Source organism: Chiloscyllium plagiosum, chromosome 37 (assembly GCF_004010195.1).
Source record: "Chiloscyllium plagiosum isolate BGI_BamShark_2017 chromosome 37, ASM401019v2, whole genome shotgun sequence".
NCBI classification, from domain to species: Eukaryota; Metazoa; Chordata; class Chondrichthyes; order Orectolobiformes; family Hemiscylliidae; genus Chiloscyllium; species Chiloscyllium plagiosum.
Window position 1 is genome coordinate 1,570,304 of NC_057746.1, and position 20,419 is coordinate 1,590,722.

General features: G+C 42.0%; 1 protein-coding gene across 1 annotated transcript in view; it reads left to right on the forward strand.

The window, feature by feature from the left end:
* LOC122541630 (zinc finger protein 271-like) overlaps positions 1-20,419 on the forward strand; it is a 75,818-nt gene that overhangs the window by 53,167 nt on the left and 2,232 nt on the right. The gene's annotated exons all lie outside the window — the stretch shown is intronic.

Consider the following 20,419-nt stretch of genomic DNA (forward strand, 5'->3'; position numbering starts at 1 on the left):
GCTTTTCCAGCAACACATTTTCAGCTCTACTAATTTTAGCCAGTTTTGAACAAAGTTTTTTTTCAGGTCTAGATACATCAGCGGCATGGTGTTTCCAACTAATGGGGTTACTGTCTCATTTTCACATTCAACAAAAAACTGCTTTAATTTGCAAAATTGAGGGTTTAGAACTGACATGACTTAAACTGAAGGGCTTTTGCCTGAAATATCAATTCTTCTGCTCCTCAGAAGGTGTCTGACCTGCTGTGCTTTTCCAGCGCCACACTTTCAATGCTAATCTCCAGCATCTGCAGTCCTCATTTTCACCAAATAATTACTGTTGCTTACTATAGAGACAATCAACAATACCTCAATAACAAAAACACCAATACATAGGTATTGAAAAGATAACTTGATTTACATAACTCAATTAAGCTATAAATTAATCCAATCACACTGACAGAAAATGCAGGTTACAAAATAGTGGAAGCCATTACTGTACATCAAAAAATGGGGTGGTGATGGCCCAGTGGTATTATTGCTCGAGTTTTAATCTAGATATTGAGTAATGTTCTGGGGACCCAGGTTCGAATCCTCCCCTGGCAGATGGTGGAATATGAATTCAACTGATTTAAGTGTTCAATGATGACCATGAAACCATTGCTGATTGTTAGAAAAATCCACCTGGTTCACTTTTGTCCTACAGGGAAAGAAACTACCATCCTTACCTGGTCTGGCCTACATGTGACTCCAGACCCACATCAATGTGGTTGACACATAACTGTCTCCTGGGCAATTTGGGATGGACAATAAATACTGGCCTGGCAGTGATGCCCAGATCCCGTGAATGACTACATTTTAAAAATGATTTCCTTGAGCTGGTGTTATTAGCTCATGCAAGATTATTGATTTTATTAACTTCTAATGATTTTTAATCAAACTAAGGACTCTTTGGTTAAAAATGAATTCAACTAAGCTTCATGAAAGCAAGGTAAAAATTACACCCTCCTTCCATTGCATTTCCCATCAAGTTCCTCTCTTCTCAGACTCCTCCTTCCCGTTCTCCTCCCTCCTATGCCTCTCGTTCTGCTATACCCCACTTCTTGCTATTCTCTCCAGTGTCCCTGCCTCCCTCCTTTACCTATGTTGATTTTACCTCTGCATGTCACCACTGCCTTGGATGGTCTGCATCTTCCTCTTGCGATCTGCTGTCAAACACATCTGAGGACACACATCTCAACTGATGTTAGCAGTTTGAAAGCCTCTGAGTCCGACGGATGCCACTCCCACACTAGGAATCTCTGTCAAACATTTACCAGGAGAACTGACACAGCAGTTGCAACAAGTGAGGTTTTATTCAGTTTAAATCCCCACTTGAACTGCTGCTCAGTTACCTTTGTTTCATTGGTTGGTTGCCAAAACCTTAGGAAACCTGTGTTCATATGTGCAGTAATTTATATTTTAAACTCTGTTTTATGTAGTGTATACTGTCCTCAAAACTGTACTTACATATGGTAACGTAAGAAGTCACAGGTCTACAAAGGTATTTATCCAAATATTTCCCTTTTATAACAAAATTAAAAATACATGCACTATCATTTGAAAGTTATTTCAAATACATGATTTGTCAAGAAAATTATTTGTCTTGTCCAGTTTCAACTGCCCCTACACTTAACAGGGCATATCTGATCTTGAAAGTGTTTAAGTCTTAAGTAACATCATTTGCAAACATTTTGAAGCTAAAATAAGTGACTTGTGAAGTATCTTTGAAATGGCTTTTGGTTAGATTCCACAATTACTTTCTCTCACAGACAAGTATTGTTTGAAAATTTCACAAGCAAAGATAATAACCAAGTTCTCATTCTCAAACTGCACAACTTCATTCTGTTGTATTAATGCTCTGGATACAAGCACAACTGGTTGTCCTCACAGCAATGGGAGTGCTCCAAGTCCATTTTCACTAACAACACACTGCAGAGTGACATCATAACACCTCAGTGGTGGAAGGGGGTCCTGTGGTGCAGTGCCAATGTCCCTACTTCTGGACCAGAAGATCTGAGTTCAAAATTTCACCTGCTTCAGAGATGTGTCATGACATGTCTGAACTGGTTAATATAAAAATAACTACCTCAGCACTGCTTTTGACATCACAGGTTATCTGATGCGAGTGAAAGCTGCTTCTTTTTCTGTGCCCTAACAAACATCCTGTGCAGTGAGCTTGTAAAGAGATTCAAGCTCCTAGTCTCCGGGCAGGTTCACTGATGTTCCAGGACGTCTCACTACAGTGTGATGGATTTTTTAGCAGAACACATCCTGATAGAATTTCTCCTGTGTGTATTGATGGAGCAGGAGATAAGTTGATTGTGGGAAAGCTTTGTCACAAACAAAGAGATTTGACCTATGTGAATCCTGTAGTGTCTCAGGAAGGTATAAAATATCACATCAGCTTTGTTACAAACCTTGCACATGAATTTTTTTTACATCTATGTGTGGATCCTCTGGTGGAGCAAGAGTTTTGAAGAGCCTGAGAATGATTTGTCACACACCTCATACTTAAATAGATTCTCTTCTGTGTGAATACATTGGTGTATATGGAGGTTTCATAATTGCGGAAATGACTTGTTACATATCTCTCACTTAAATGGTTTCTCCCCAGTGTGAATTACTTGGTGTACACGGAGACCTGTTAAATCCAAGAATAATTTGTCACACATCTTACACATGAATGGCTTCTCCCCTGTGTGGATCCTCTGATGGAACAAGAGGTTCCATGACCTCGAGAATAATATATCACACAATTTGCACACAAAGGGTTTCCTCCCCAGTGTGAATGCGTTGATGCCTGCGGAGATTCAATGACCCTGGAAATGACTTGTCACACACCTCACACCTGAATGGTTTCTCCCCTGCATGCACCTTCCGATGCAGCAGGAGTTTCGATGACTGCAGGAACGATTTGTCACATGCCTTACACTTAAACGGCTTCTCCCCGTATGGATGCATTCATGTGTACGGAGGTACCCTGCCTGTGAAAATGATTTGTCTCACACATTGCATGTGAATGGCAACTCCCCAGTATGAATGTATTGATGTTTGTGCAGGGTTGATGAATTTGAGAATGATTTATTACATATCTCACACATGAATGGTTTCTCCCATGTATGAATACGTGGGTGAACGCAAAAGTGTGATAACTGCAAGAATGATTTGTCACATACACCACAAGTGAATAGTCTCTCTGCTGCGTAGATGCACTGATGTGCACGAAGATGTGATGAATTTGCAAATGATTTGCCACACACTTCACCACTGAATGGTTTCTCCCCTGTGTGAACATGTTTGTGTGTGCAGAGGTGTGATGATTGCGAGAATGATTTAAGGCACACCTCACATGTGAATGGCTTCTCCCCTGTGTGAATCAGTTGGTGTGCAAGGAGAGCTGATGATTTTGAGATTGATTTATTGCAGATCTTGCATGTAAATGGTTTCTCCCCTGTATGAATGTATCTATGATTCACCAGGCTTGATGACTGTGCAAAGTCTTTGTTGCACACCTCATATGTGAACCATTTCACCCCAGCATGAATGCATTGGTGACTCACGAGCATGATGAAATGTCCAAAGGCTGTCTCACATACCTCGCAATTAAATACTTGCTCACCCATGAACCTGTTCTAGTGCTAATAGTTGCACCTCAAGTGCTAGGAGACTTTATGAACCTTCGGTGCAACCCTTCTGTAAAACAGGAAAATAAAATATGTTTCATTCCAATTCTGGCTTTCCTCCCATATTCGCCACAAATAGCAGAGGTCCCAACACTGATCCCTGTGGAACACTACTAGTCACAACCCTCCATTCCGAAAGAAAATTCTTCCACTACTACCCTCTGTGTCCTATGACCAAGCCAGTTCTGTATGCATCTTGCCAGCTCACCCCGATACCATGTGACTTCACTTTTGTACCAGTCCACCATGAGGGACCTTGTCAAAGGCTTTTCCTAAAGTCCATGTTGACACTATCAACTACTTTTCCCTCGTTAATCATAAACATTATCTCCTCAAAAAACTAGATCAAGGACCTCCCCCACACAAAATCATGCTGTCTATTGCAAAGAAGTCCATTTGCTTCTAAACGTGCATAAATCTTATCCCTGAGAATCTTTTCCAATAATTTCCCTATCTCCAACATGAAGCTCACAGACCTGTAATTTCCTGGGTTATCCCTGCTACCCTTTTTAAACAATGAGTCAACATTAGCTATTTTCCAGTCCCCTGGGACCTCACCTGTGGCCAAAAAGGATACAAAAATGTCTGTCAATGCTCCAGCAATTTGTTCTCCTGCCCCCTTCAATAATCTGGGATAGATCCCATCAGGACCCAGCGACTCATCCATCTTAGTACTTTTTAAGATGCACAACCCTCTTTCTTTTTAATAGCAACTTAGGTTAGAAATTCAACACTTCCTTTCCTGAGATTACCCTCCACAAGTTCCTTCTTTTTGGTGTATACTGATACAAAGCATTCTCTTAGGACCTCACTACCTCTTCTGGCTCCAAACGTAGATTGCCTCCTTTGTCCTTGAGCGGACCAACCCTTTCCCTGGCTACCCTCTTGCTTTTTATATAAATGCCTTAGGATTCTCCTTAATCCAGTTTGCTAATGACTTTTCATGAACCCTTTTAGCCCTTTTAACAATTCCATGTTTAAGTTCCTTCCTACTTTCTTTGTATACTTCAAGGGCTCTGTCAGTTCCCATCCTCCTATACCTTTCCTATGCTTCCTTTTTCTTTGATCAAGGTCATAACATCCCAGGTTGTCCAAGGTTCATATAACATGCCAGACCTATCCTTCATTCTCGCAGGAATGTGCTACTCCTCTACTCTTATCAACTGCCATTTGCAATACTTCCACTGTTCGATATGGACTTACCCTCAAACAGCCATTTCCAGTCAATATTCTCCAATTCCTGCCTAATATTGTTGTAGTTCATCTTCTCCCAATTTAACACCTTCATCTAAGTACTGCTGTTATCCCGATCCATGAGTATCTTAAAACTCACGGTATTATGGTCACTACTTCTGAAATGCTCCCCCTACTAAATCTTCATTCACCTCGCTGGGCTCCTTTCCCAAAACCAGGTCCAGTATTAACCCCTTCTCTGGTTGGACTATTCACATTCTGTGCTAAGAGACCCTCCTGAATGGTCATTACAAATTCCACTCCATCCAAGGTCCTAGCACAAAGTAAGTTCCAGTCAATTCCAGTCCAGGGGAAGTTAAAACCACCCACCACAACAACCCTCCTGTTTTTACATCTTTCCAAGATATGTCTATATATTCTCCCCTCTATCTGCCGTTGGCTGTTGGGAGGCCTGTGGTATACCCCCAGCATTGGGATTTCACCTTTCATATTCCTCAGTTCTATCCAATTGCACAAGTCCTCTGATGTATCGTGCCTCAATACAGCTGTGAGATACTCCTTTACCAGTAATGCAACAAGTGTTTGAATATTGCAAGATCTTTTGCAAAGGAATTATTGCCAACTGTCTAAGCGTGTTATTAAACTGGGAGATCAGTCAAATTTCAAGTTGAGATGTTTCTCAAGTTTTTTAAATAACTGTTCATAATGGTTTTTAATTCTAAAATATTGCACTTGTTTATAGAGGAGATAATTCAGAGGGAATGCTCTCCTCTTGACATTTGCCCGTCTCATTCTTCCTTTAGAGTTCCTTCTTTACCACTCTTCCCTTTTGTCAACACTTCACCTCCATGCATCCCCTCCTGACTCTTCTCCCCTTCCCAAGCAAACCTGAGAGCAAAACTGATTTGGGGCAGCATCCTCAATTGGGTGAAAGTGATTGTATCAGGAAACTGCAAGGGACAGAGTTTAACTTAAGTTCTGGCCTTGGCTGAAAATGGTGGGAAAGATGTCTGTTTCTGCACTCCATTCCACCTCCAAATCCAAAAGAGGGTTTGACTGATGCCCTTGGGACCACTGTCCAACATCCCTCTCCCACAATCCTTGAGTCTTGGTGCATTGGAGAAATTTGGGAGAGAGATATCCTCTTCTTTGCCCCGACTTGAGGAGCCAGTGTTGGACTGTGGTGGGCAAAGTTAGAAATCACACAACACCAGGTCATAGTCCAGCAGGTTTATTCGGAATGACTAGCTTTCAGAACACTGCTCGTCAGGTAGTTTATCAATATCATGTAAGGATGAACAGGCAGGGCTCTTTTCTTGAAACAAAGAGAAGCTGAGCAGTGACCTGAGGAAGGCCTTTACATTTAAAAAAGGGACTTTGATAGGGTTTCCACTTGTGGCTGAGACAAAAGCTAAGATCCAAATATGTAAGACAATCATTAATGAATCCAATCAAGAATTCAGGAGAGTGGGGAAAATGTGGATCACACTACAGAGGGAGTAATTGAGATTAATAATTTAGGTAACTATAAATCTACGTGTGCAGGAGGAAGCTATTGAAGGATATTTTGTTTGCTAGTACAGATCATCTCATGGCAGTCACTGCTCAGAATTTGACAAACATAGGCTAGTTGGGTATGGTTGAGTATGTTAAGTGCCGTTGAAACTAAACTCCATCTGCACACATTACTAAATTCATCAAGTTCAAATAAACTGATTGATGCAGTGGTGACAGGGTTAGATCACTATGATATACTGCTGCAGTGCAGATGTCTATGTCTTCCATCAACAGCACACTGGTGGATGGGATAGCAATTTCAAATGAACATACAAATACTACATTATTATCAAAATGCAAGTTGTGCCTGGTCTTCACAAATGTTGCAATCAGCCAAAGAAATATGTCACCAGTCTTTCAGAAATATGGGCTACATAACTAGCATCACACTGGCACTGAAACACATAGACCACATTATTCATTTGTGTGATAGGCAGAATGTCTCTTTGGCTTAACGACTGTCTCCTATTGGTGGCAAACTCCACTAATATTACTGCTGTGTGGTAGCAGCATGAAACGGCAATCTTCAACTATTATTCAAATATTTGATAAACCTTACCCTTCCAGGGGTAGAACATCAATGAAAGGGAGTTTGTTTGACTGCTTCATTTCAAAACGTGAAGTTGAGCACAAGATGGAGTCAATTTAGAAATGGAAGGAAACTGCAATATGTAGCTCCAAATTTAACAAGAGTAATCCTTTCATCTATGAATCAGAAATATGAAAGGTTTAGGAGGTTATGTGTCATTCCATCAGAGACTTTTCTCATGGAATCCAATGAAGATGTTTGCAAGTGCTGAGTCTAGTAGGTATCTCACACAACGTTGTCCGATTGGTTGTACAGCACGCATTGCTGAATTCATCAAGTTCAATGAAAATGATCTGACACAATGGTGACAGGCCTAGATCATCATGATATACTGCTGCATTGCAGATGTCTATGTCTTCCCTGAGCAGTACACTGGTGAACGGGATAGCAATTTCAAATGAACATACGGATACTACATTGCTATAAAAATGCAAGTTATGTTTTGTTTTCACAAATGTTAAGGAATTCTTCACTGTTTATGTGGAAAACTTGCCAAAACTGATGTAACAATTTGCCCAACTATTTGGCAGTCCACATAGTCCCATCAGGCAGAAAAGGATATAACTTCGATGTGTGTTGAGCAGCTGTGTACATACAGACGCATGAAGCCATGAAGTTGACTCCAATCATATATCTCACCCAGCAGCTTGGTATTGTCCTGTTTTCAGTTCTGCTTTCAATTAAGTAGGAGAAAGTGAGGACTGCAGATGCTGGAGATCAGAGTCAAAAAGTGTTGTGCTGGAAAAGCACAGTTGGTCAGGCAGCATCCGAAGTGCAAGCAACTCATGATGAAGAGTCATGATGAAGAGCTTATGCTTTTTCAGCAATAAATGAAGCTAGTTGTTTCTCACTGCTACTAGCAAGTAGCAACAGGTGTAGTGTACACAGCTAACAATGCTGATGTCAAGCCAAAAAGCCAAAAGATCCTTCTAGCTGTTCATAAGTTACTGACTACCCGCAAATTGCCATTTGCTGCAGAAGTCACAATAATGTCCAACATCAGATGTGATTTTGCAATTGGACATTTACTACATAATCCTGAGTGTGCAAAGAACTATGCTGACAACTAATTTAGGATTGTCAGTGGGGCTCACAGTGTAGCATACCCTTGTACTGTAAGGTATATATATTCATACTTGGGGACCTATTCTTTGCAAACAGAAAGACTATATTCACACACCATATCTCATTCAATGAAACAAAGAAAATGACAACCATTCTTTGGTTCATTTCTCAAGACAATCTCCTGACCAGAGTCAAGCTTATCTGAGGTGAAATTTAAAATTAAAATTAAACTTGGCAATTAACTGTCAGTCATCGTTACTGGTGCATTCACCATGGCAATGCCTGTACTAATGAGTCCATTTGCCAATCAGTCAACACATTCTCCTCTCAGAATACAGATGTTATTTTCGCTTTACTTTGGTATTGATGACAAATTGTCCGGAGGAAGGTGAGACAAAAGGTATTGCCAAAATGCTTACTTTATCAGCAATAATCAATGCAATGTGTGGTGCAAATATTATTTGCCACTTGTCAGCCCAAGGCTGGATATTGTCCAAGACTTGCTGCAAATGAACACAGACTGCTTCCATATCTGAGAAGTCATCTGAACATGTATAATCCTTAGCAAACAATCCCATTTTGTTTTTGTACAAATTAAATGCAGGACTAGGCCACTCAATTCCTCAAGCCAAGACTGCCAATCAAGAAGATCACAATTGATCTGGTTACTCCACAGTCCTGCCTACCTTTCACCTCCTTATTTATCAAGAATCTAAAAATCTTTGACTTAAAAATAATCAAAGAAAATGCTTCTACCACCTTTTGATGAAGAGCGTTCCAAAGATTTAAGAAAGTAAAACTTTCTGCTATCTTTGTTTAAATTGGCAACCTTTTATTTTTAAACAGTGACACTTAGGTCGAGATTTTCCCATAACAGGAAATATTCTGTCCACAGTCAATCTCTCAAGACTCCTCAGGATCTTACATGTTTCATTCATGTCACCTCTTATTTTTCTAAACTTCAATGGACACAGGCCTAACCTTTTCATATTTCCTCTTAGGACAACACACCAATTTCTATTAGGCTAGTAAACCTTTGCTGCACTACTTCCAACATATTTATACCTTAAATAATGAGACTGATTCTGCGCACAATACTCCAGATGTGATCTCACCAAAGCCCTGTCTAACTGACGCATTATCTCCCTACGTTTATATTCAGAGAACATTACAGCACACTACAGGTCCTTCGGCCCTCAATGTTGCGCGACCTGTGAAACCAATCTGAATCCCATCTATCCTACACTATTCCAGTTTCACCCACATGTTTATCCAATGACCATTTAAATGCCCTTAAAGCTGGTGAGTCTACTCCTGTTGCAGGCAGTGCATTCTGCGCCCCTACTACTCCCTGAATAAAGAAACTACTTCTGACATCTGTCCTATATCTATCACCCCCTCAATTTCAAGCTACATCTTCTCATGCTAGCCATCACCATCTGAGGAAAAAGGATCTCACTATCCACCCTGTCTAACTCTCTGATTATCTCATATGTCTCAATTAAGTCACCTCTCAACCTCCCTCCCTCTAACGAAAACAGCCTCAAGACCCTCAGCCTTTCCTCATAAGACCTTCCCTCCAAACCAGGCAACATCCTAGTAAGTCTCCTCTGAACCCTTTCCAGAGTTTCCACATCCTTCCTATAATGCAGTATTCAGAACTGCACACAACACTCCAAGTGCGGCCACACCAGAGTTTTGTACAGCTGCAGCATGATCTTGTGGCTCGAAAACTCAATTCCTCCACCAATAAAAGCTGACACACCGTATGCCTTCTTAACAATCCTAACAACCTGGGTGGCAACTTTCAGGGATCTATGTACATGGACACCGAGATGTCTCTGCTCATCCACACTATCAAGAATCTTACCATTAGCCCAGAACTCTTTATTCCTGTTGCTCGTTCCAAAGTGAATCACCTCCAACTTTTCTGCATTAAACTCCATTTGCTGCCTCGCAGTCCAGCTCTGCAGCTTATCTATGTCCCTCTGTAACCTGCAACATCCTTCTGCACTATCCACAACTCCACCGACCTTAGTGTCATCCGCAAATTTACTAACCCATCCTTCTACACCCTCATCTTTTATAAAAATGACAAATTGCAGTTTGTCATAAACAATGGGCAACACAGTGGCTAGCACTGCTGCCCCAAAGTACAGGGTCCCAGGTTCAATTCCAGCCTCAGGCGACTGTCTGTGTGGAGTTTGCACATTCTCCCCGTGTCTGCATGGGTTTCCTCTGGGTGCTCCGGTTTCCTCCCACCGTCCAAAGATGTGCAGTTCAAGTGAATTGGCCATGCTAAATTGATTAGATTACATTACAGTGTGGAAACAGGCCCTTCGGCCCAACAAGTCCACACCGACCCGCCGAAGCGCAACCCACCCATACCCCTACATTTACCCCTTACCTAACACTACGGGCAATTTAGCATGGCCAATTGCTCATAGTGTTAGCTGCATTAGTCAGAGGGAAATGGGTTAGTGTGGACTTGTTGGGCCGAAGAGCCTGATTCCACCCTGTAGGGAATCTAACCAGTGGTCCCAAAACATATCCTTGCGGTACACCACTAGTAACTGAACTCCATCAACCACCACCCTCTGTCTTCTTTCAGCTCGCCAATTTCTGATCCAAACCTCTAAATCACCCTCAATCCCATGCCTCCATAATTTGTGCAATCGTCTGCCATGTGGAACCTTATCAAACGCCTTATTGAAATCCATATACACCACATCAACTACTTTACTCTCATCCATCTGTTTGGTCACCATCTCAAAGAACTCAATGAGGTTTGTGAGGCATGACCTACCCTTCACAAAGCCATGTTGACTATCCCTAATCAACTTATTCCTATAAATCCTCTTTCGTATAATCTTTTCCAACACTTTACCCATAACCGAAGTAAGTCTGACTGGTCTATAATTACCAGGGTTGACTCTACTCCCCTTCTTGAACAAGAGGACAACATTTGCTTCCTCTAGTCTTCTGGCACTATTCCTGTAGACAATGATGACATAATGATCAAAGTCAAAGGCTCTGCAATTCTCATCCCTGGCTTCCCAAAGAATCCTAGGAGAAATAGCATCTGGCCCAGGGGACTTATCTATTTTTACACATTGCACAATTGCTAACACCTCCTCCTTGTGTACCTCAATCCCGTCTAATCTAGTCGACAGTATCTTAATATTCTCCTCAACAACAAAATCTTTTGCCAGTGTGAATACTGATGAAAAATATTCATTTAGTGCTTCCCCTATCTGCTCGGACTCCACGCACATCTTCCCAATACTATTCTTGACTGGCCCTAATCTTTCTCTAGTCATTCTTTTATTCCTGATATACCTAAAGAAATCTTTAAGGTTTTCCTTGATCCTACCTACCAACGTCTTCTCATGTCCCCTCGTGGCTCTTCTGAGCCCTCTCTTTAGGTCTTTCCTGGCTAACTTGTAATTCTCAAGCGCTCTAACTGAGCCTTCACGTTTCATCCTAACACAAGCCTTCTTCTTCTTGACAAGAGATTCAACTTCTTTAGTAAACCACTGATCCCTCTCTCAACCACTTCCTCCCTGGCTGACAGGTACATACTAATCAAAGACATGCAGTAGCTGTTCCTTGAATAAGCTCCACATTTCAATTGTGCCCATACCCTGCAGTTTCCTTCCCCATCCTATGCATCCTAAATCTTGCCTAGTTGCATCATAATTGCCTCCCCCCCCCACCCCCCAGCAATAACTCTTGCCCTGCATAAACCTATTCCTTTCCATTGCTAAAGTAAACATAACCGAATTGTGGTCTCTATCATCAAAGTGCTCATCTACCTCCAAATCTAACACCTGGCCAGGTTCATAATCCAATGCCAAATCCAATGTGGCTTCACCCCTTGTTGGCTTGTCTACATATTGTGACAGGAAACCATCCTGCACACACTGGACAAAAACTGACCCATCTAAAGTATTTGAACTATAGTATTTCCAGGCAATATTTGGAAAATTAAAGATGCCCATAATAACTACCCTGTTACTCTCGCTCCTATCCAGAATTATCTTTGCTATCCTTTCCTCTACATCTCTGGAACTATTCGGAGGCCTATAGAAAACTCCCAACAGGATGACCTCTCCTTTCCTGTTTCTAACCTCAGCCTATACTAACTCAGTAGACGAGTCCTCAAATGTTCTTTCTGCTACCATAATATTGCCCTTGACTAACAATGACATACACACCTTCCCCTCTTTTACCATCTTCTCTGTTCTTACTGAGACATCTAAATCCCAGAACGTGCAACAACCATTCCTGACCCTGCTCTATCCATGTCTTCAAAATGGCCACAACATCAAAGTTCCAGGTCCCAACCAATGCTGCAAGTTCACACATCTTATTCCGGATGCTCCTGCTGTTGAAGTAGACACACTTCAAACAACCTTTGTGCTTGCCGGTGAACTCATGCGACCTTGAAACCATATTTCTGACCTCACTATTCTCAACCTCCTGGACACTGGAGCTACAATTTAGGCTCCCATTTCCCTGCTGAATTAGTTTAAATACTCCCTAATAGCATTAGTAAATTTCCCCCCAGGATATTGGTACCCCTGTGGTTCAGGTGCAGACCATCCTGTTTGTAGAGGTTCGACATACCTCAGAATGAGCCCAGTGTCCGAAACCCTCCCTCATACACCATCCCTACAGCGACATGTTCAACTCCTCTCTCTCTCTCTCTCTCTCCCTATTCCTGGCCTCGCTAGTAAGTGGCACGGGCAACAAACCAGAGATAACAACTCTGGATAAAAGCAAATTACTGCAGATGCTGGAATCTGAAACCAAAAGAGAAAATGCTGGAAAATCTCAGCAGGTCTGGCAGCATCTGTAAGGAGAGAAAAGAGCTGATGTTTCGAGTCTAACTGACCCTTTGGCAAAGCTCTGTTTGTTCTAGCACTAAGTTTCCACCCTAGCTTCCGGATTTTCTGCCTTATATCCTGATCCCTTTTCCTATCTATGTGGACCACAACTTGGGTCTGCTCCCCCTCCCCCTCAAGGATCCCAAAAACACGATCCAAGACATCATGAACCCTGGCACCTGGAAGGCAACAGACCAACCGTGAGTCTCTCTCGTTTCCACAAAGCCTCCTATCTGTCCTGCTAACTATGGAGTCCTGTATGACTAATGCTCTGCACTTCTCCCACCTTCCCTTCTGAGCAACAGGGGACAGACTGTGCCAGAGTCATGGCTTACCCCTGGTAAGTCATCCCCTCCCCAACAGCATCCAAAAGTGCCGGTTCCTTTTCTGTCCCCTGACTGTAACCCATCTGCCTCTTTCTTATATCTGAGGTGTGACTACCTCCCTGTAACTCCTCTCAATAACCCCCTCCGCCTCTTGAATGATCCAAACTTCATTCAACTCCAGCTCCAGTTCCCTAACGCGGTTTTCAAGGATCTGGAGTTGGGTACACTCCCCACAGAAGATGTCAGCAGGGACACTGGTGGTGATGTTTACCTCCCACATTCTGCAGGAGGAACATTCAACTGCCCTAACTGCCATTCCTACTGTTCTAAATTCCCAAAGAGACTGTAGAAAAATAAAGAATTTTTAAAAAAACTAGTTACCTTACCAATCTGGCACACCTTACTTTTTGATTAGAGGAGGATGGGTGGGAGACATTACTGAAGTAATGTTTCGGTTAACGCAACCACCCAAATATATTACTTCACTTACTCAGCAGTCCCGTGTCCGCTCCTCTTGCAATAAATGAGACCATTCTATTAGCTTTTCTAAGTACTTGCTGTATCTGCAGAGAAAGTGAGGACCGCAGATGCTGGAGAGTCAGAGTCAAAATGTGTGGCGATGAAATAAAGCACAGCAGGTCAGGCAGTATCCAAGGAGCAGGACAGTTCACATTTCAGGCATAAGCCCTTCATCAGGCTCATGCCTGAAATATCAACTCTCCTGCTCCTCGGATGCTGCTTGACCTGCTGTGCTTTCCTAGCACTGTACTTCTTGACTGTACTTACATACTAAGGTGAGATATAGTTATTGATGAAATAGTTGAAGTTGGCCGGACCAAGGACATTAACCTGAGGGACTCTTGCAGTTGACTGAATCCAATAACTACAGTCTCTTCCTTTCTAAAAACAGGAAGTTTTGGAGAAGTTCAACAGGTCTGACAGCATCCTTGGATAGGGAAACTGAAATAACATTTTGAATTTAATATCCTTTTCAGTACAGTTCCAAAGAGGAGTCAATATTGGATGTGAAACATCCACTCTGTTTCTTTCTCCACAGATGATACCAGACCAGTTAAGTTTCTCCAGCACTTTCATAGAATCCCCCAGTGTGGAAATAGGCCATTCAGCCAACAAGTCCTCACTGACCCTCTGAAAAGCATCCCACCCTATTCCTGCAATCCTGCACCTTCCATGGCCAATCCACTTAACCTGCACATTTTTGGAATGTGGGAGGAAACCGGAGCACCTGAAGGAAACTCATGCAGATACAGGGAGAATGTGCAAACTCCACACAGACAGTCACCCGAGGCTGGAATTGAACCTAGCTCCCTGGCGATGTGAGGCTGCAGTTCTAAACACTGAGCTATTGTGCCATCCTTTTCACTTTGTATTTTAGATTTCCAGCATCCATAGGATTTTATTCCTACCATTTCCCTTCTGTTAGGTATGACTCCAACAAGTGGAGAATCCTTGCCCAATTTCTATTTACTTCAGTTTTGCTATTGCCATTTTTAATGCTACAATGTCAAATGTCATTTACAGAGCACCATTCTCAGCTCACCACTGGAGTTAAGCTCTTCTATCCATGTTCAGACAAGAAGACTAAAGAGACTATCCCACAGTGAATGCCAGTGTGCTATTCTCCTGAATGTGGAATCAGATCCAGATTCTTCCTTTTTCTTCACTTGACTATTATGCTACCATTCCCCTCCCAACTCGTGAATGAAAACTTCACCATATTCAGCATCACTATGGAAGTAAACTAAGGACAGATCCCAAAACTGGGTGTGAATGAAGTGCAGTGAGCCATCAGCAGCAGCAGGATTGTATTCCATTACAACAGCACAGCCCAGCACAGTACAGCCCTCATCCATGATTATCATCGAGCTTGTATAAAAATTGGTCAGGAGCAGCACTGGGAATACTTTAGAGTCAAGGTTTGAACGTAGTATATATCTTACAGGGGGCTACATGCAGAGAAAATACCAGTGGAACAGGTAATAAGCAAAGCTAAACAGCCCCACGACCAGCAGTTCGGAGCAAAGCTCCGTCATCCTACCATATCTTATTGTACACCTGTCAAATTAACAGGAGAAGTGGGCGCAGTCAAAAACATTGAGTGGATGATCAAATCTAGACTCTTCTTGAGGAGTTGGGAAAACTTCTGCCCAGCCCAGTCTAATTCTCCGGACTGTCAAAAAGGCTCAAGTCAGAAGTATGTTGAGTTTGTAAGGTTAGGTTTAAACCAGCTTGGTAATTTAAGCTGAAATAGAATCATCTTTCAAAACCTACTAACTCTGCAATGGAGTCCACAGTTTGGAAGATAACCCCACTGTTTAAGGAGAGGCAACAGAGAAATACAGTCTATTAGCCTGACTTCAGAAGTAGGGATAATACTAGAATCTAATGTAAACGGTGTGACTCTTGGATAATTAGAAAAATTATTGATTTATTGGGCTGAGTCAACATTAATTCACGAAACTGAAATCATGCTTGACAAACCTGATTAAGGTTTTTGAGGATATTACTGGCGGATAACTATCGGGGTAACTCAAAGTTTGGGAGAAGATCTGTAGCTCGGGTGCTCGTTGTTGTGGTTCTGTTCGCCGAACTGGGAATTTGTGTTGCAAACGTTTCGTCCCCTGTCTAGGTGACATCCTCAGTGCTTGGGAGCCTCCTGTGAAATGCTTCTGTGATGTTTCCTCCGGCATTTATAGTGGCCTGTCTCTGCCGCTTCCGGTTGTCAGTTCCAGCTGTCCGCTGTAGTGGCCGGTATGTTGTGTCCAGGTCAATGTGTTTGTTGATAGAGTCTGTGGATGAGTGCCATGCCTCCAGGAATTCCCTGGCTGTTCTCTATTTATTATAGGACAAGCCAAACTGAGATGGTCCAGCAGGACTATGGCAACTCTACCTCTTTTTAAAATATATTTACAAAGGTTGAGGATTGATTAATAGCCAGAAAGTCGACAGCAGGAATACATGGATTATTTTCAGCTCAGCATGCTGTGACCGAACTGCGATAATCAATGCTTCGGTCTCAGCTATTCACAATCTATATCAATGATTTAGATGTGGGATCCAACACAAGTTTGCAAGTTATCCAAAACTTGTTGAAAATATGAGTTGAGAGGGGGATGCAAAGAAACGGAGGAAATTTGCACAGGCTGATTGACTGAGCAAAAGCATGACAGATGGAATATAATGTGAATCAATGTAAGAGAATCTACTCGGAGGAATGGAGGTACAGATTATTTTTTTAAATGACGAGAGATTGGAAAGTATTGATGTCATAAGTCATTGAAAGCTGGCATGTAGGTACACAAGCAATTCAGAAGGCAAGAAAATGCATTCGCTGTTATCAAAAGAGGATTTGAATAAAGGAACAAAGAAGTCTTGCTTCAATTGTATGGAATATTGATGAAACCACATTTGGAGCATTGTGTGTATTTCTGGCCTTCTTGCCTACAGAGGGATATACTTGCCACAGAGGGAATGCAATGGAGGTTCACCAGACTGATACTTATGACAGTGGTATTGTCCTATAAGGAGGATTGAGGAAACTACCCTGTATTCTCTGAAGTTCAGAAGAATGAGAGGCAATCTCAGACAGTTACAAAATTTTAAAGGGTAGACACAGCAGAAAGGATGTTTCCCTTGGTTGTGTGGCTAGAGCTGGGAGACATAGTCTCAGTATAAAATGACAAGCCGTTTAGGACAGAGATTATGAGAAACTTCTTCAAGCAAAGGATGGTGAGTGTTTGAAATTCTGTCACAGAGGGCTGTGGAAGCTCCTTAATTGAGAATGTTTAAGACACAGATTGGTAGATTTTTAGTTACTAATAATATTATTGGATGTGGGGGTGGTGCAGACATTTGGAATTGAGGTTAACAATAAGCCATCATCAAAAATGGCAGAGCAGGGGCTGAATGGTCAACTGTTACTCCTGTGTTCCTATGTTCTTAGTCTAGAACATGAGTTGATATGAGTTGTTAAATCTCTGTCTGGCAAATACCCAATGGCCTGGTTACTGTGGCAGTAGGTTGGGACTTGGTGAGCAGAATGCAAAGTTAACAAACCTGAGAACAAGACAAGAGCAGCTGGGTCTGATTGGACAGACTTTCTGTCTCCAAGTTAACAGAAAAAGGGAGAGAAAGAGACAGGTTTGAGAGAGAGAGAGAGAGAGACACCAAGGACTACAGCCATTAGGGTCAGCAGAGAGGAGAGGATGTCATTTCTGCAGGCTGTCAGGCAGAATATGGGAGGGATCAACAGCCTCCGGTTGAAGAGGCACATCCTGTGATAATGTAAAGACTCCAGAAGATGACCCCGGCAAGGCTAAGGAAGGGATCACTGGACTGAGATTCGGTATTGGCAGTCCATTCAGAACTCTGGAAACTCAGAAAAACAGCTGGATGTAAGTTTGCTCACTGAGCTGGGAGGTCCGTTTTCAGATGTTTGGTCACCATACTCGGTAACATCATCAATGAGCCTCAATGATGATGTTGCCTAGTATGGTGGCGAAACATCTGAAAATTAACCTTCCAGCTCATCAAGCAAACTTGCTGAATCTCAACCTAAGCTACAAATCTTCTCAAATCTCGCTATCAGAAAAACAGCTTTTGACAGCCATTCAAAGTAATGACCCAGTAACAGGGAGAAATGAACCTGATGGAAACTGAGGGTATTGAATGGATTCTTGTAAAAACTGTGATTCAGCAGATAGTGGGACATTTGCAATATAACTGCAGCAAGGTGTGTTCTGTCATTTAATTTTTTTTTCTCTAGACAGTATATTAGTTGTCGACGTGTTCAGTCAATATTACTTTTAGTTAATCTGTTAGAGTAAAAGTCTTAACATTTTAAATGTTGTCATGTGATCTTTTAATTTGGTCACTACAAATTTAACAATACTAAAAATTATTTGATTTCATTGCACTTTTGGGGACCTGCTATGTACACATTGGCTATAAAAGTCACAGCTTTAGAAATTCTTAGTTGACTGTAAAGCACTTTGGAACTTCTGCAATTCTTTGCAAATTAAAGGCTGTATATAAATTGTGTCCTTGTTTTTCAATTGGTGTGTGTGTGTGCGTGTTGGGGGACGATTCACAGAGGTAACGGGGTGGGAGTTCCAGGGGAATTTTTCTTTAAAAGCAGGCATGTACAGATCCAAATAAGGGAGAACTGACCATTCACAGTCCACAGAATAGTAACCAGCTCTAAACACACACACAACTCAAAAACAGAAAATCAGTAAAAGTCTTCAGACACTCTGCACCTTCGCATATTCAGGAATGAGCCGTCAGTAAAACTTAGTCTGTAACTCAGAAGGGAAATGCTTCCAATAAACACAATATTCAACACAATGTTCGAAACAAGCAGTTCAGCACAAAGCACCGAGTAAACAGCTCTCTCAGCTGGATCTTCTCACACAGCATAAGGGACATTTCCACCCCTGACTGCCCACAGGATAGTCAGACTGCCTGAAGATTGGTGTGGATATTATGGGATACAATTTGTATAAAAGCTGCTCCTTCACTCACCATCTCCTCACTTGGTTTTCTGTCCCTATAGGAAGTGAACCAGCTCTGGAAGAGGAAGAGGAGACAATGGGCAGAGTGGGTGGGCTCTCTGATTGACGTCTCTCACAGTCAATCCAAATATTTCTGGAGCAACATGAGTTTCCCGAAACTTGGGAAACTGACCGGGGAGTTTGGTGTGCATTTAAATTCTTCTTGGCTTATCTGAATAAGACCTCTATGGCTGATAACTTATTTACTTGATATTTTTAGCATATGAAATCTAAGCAACTGCAGTGTATCTAATTTCCTAGCATAAACCAGAACCTTTCACATCACTACACTTCAGCAATATTTTCCTTAGCATCTGGTACTTTCTGCGCAATGCTTTTGCTTCAAATAATCTGGGTCTAAGGGGAAGACATAAAATCGCCATCAGATTATCATTTCTCCTGAATAAAGTTGGGGGCTCATTTGGTGGAGGAATCATTCCTAATCACTATCCAGTGCCACTGCTGGAAACAAGTGTGCATGACGGTCCAGTGAGGAAAAAGACTCCAATTACAGAATCATACATAAGAGCTAGGAGAAGGAGTAGGACATCTGGCCCTTAGAACCTCCTCCACCATTCAATAAAAGTATGGCTGATCTCTTTACGGACTAAGCTCCTACATTTGCGCTCTCACCATTTCTCTTAATTACTTCATTGTTCAAAAAAAATCTATCTGAGCTTAAAAAGCATCTACTGAAGTAATGTCAACTACTTCACTGGGCAAGGAATTTCATAGATATACAACCTTCTGGGTGAAGATGTTCCTTCTCAATTCAGTCCTAAATCTGCTCTCCCTGATTTTGAAGCTTTGCCTTCTTGTCCTAGTTTCACCTGCCAGTGGAAACATTCTACTTTTATCTATTACCTTCATAATTTTATGTGTTTCTATAAGATCCCCCTGATTGTTCCAAATTCCAATGAATATCATCCCGGTCTACCCAGTCACTTCCTCACAGAATCCCTACAGTGAAGAAACAAGCCATTTTGCCGAACATGTCCACACCGACCTTCTGAAGCGTAACCGTCCCAGACTCATTCCCCTACACTATTACGCTTCATTAACCCCTGACTACACCTAACCTACACATCCTTGAACACTATGGGTAATTAGCATAGCCAATTCATCTAACCTGCTTTGTGAGGGGCAGGTCATAAACCTCACAAACCTTATCGAGTTCTTTGAGGATGTGATTAGAAACGTTGATGAGGTTTGAGCTGTAGATGTGGTGTATATGGACTTCAGCAAGGCATTTGATAAGGTTCCCCATGGTAGGCTCATTCAGAAGGTCAGGAGGAATGGGATACAGGGGAACTTAGCTGTCTGGATACAGAATTGGCTGACCAACAGAAGACAGCGAGTGGTAGTAGAAGGAAAATATTCTGCCTGGAAGTCTGTGGTGAGTGGTGTTCCACAGGGCTCTGTTCTTGGGCCTCTACTGTTTGTAATTTTTATCAATAACTTGGATGAGGGGATTGAAGGATGGGTCAGCAAGTTTGCAGACGACACAAAGGTTGGAGGTGTC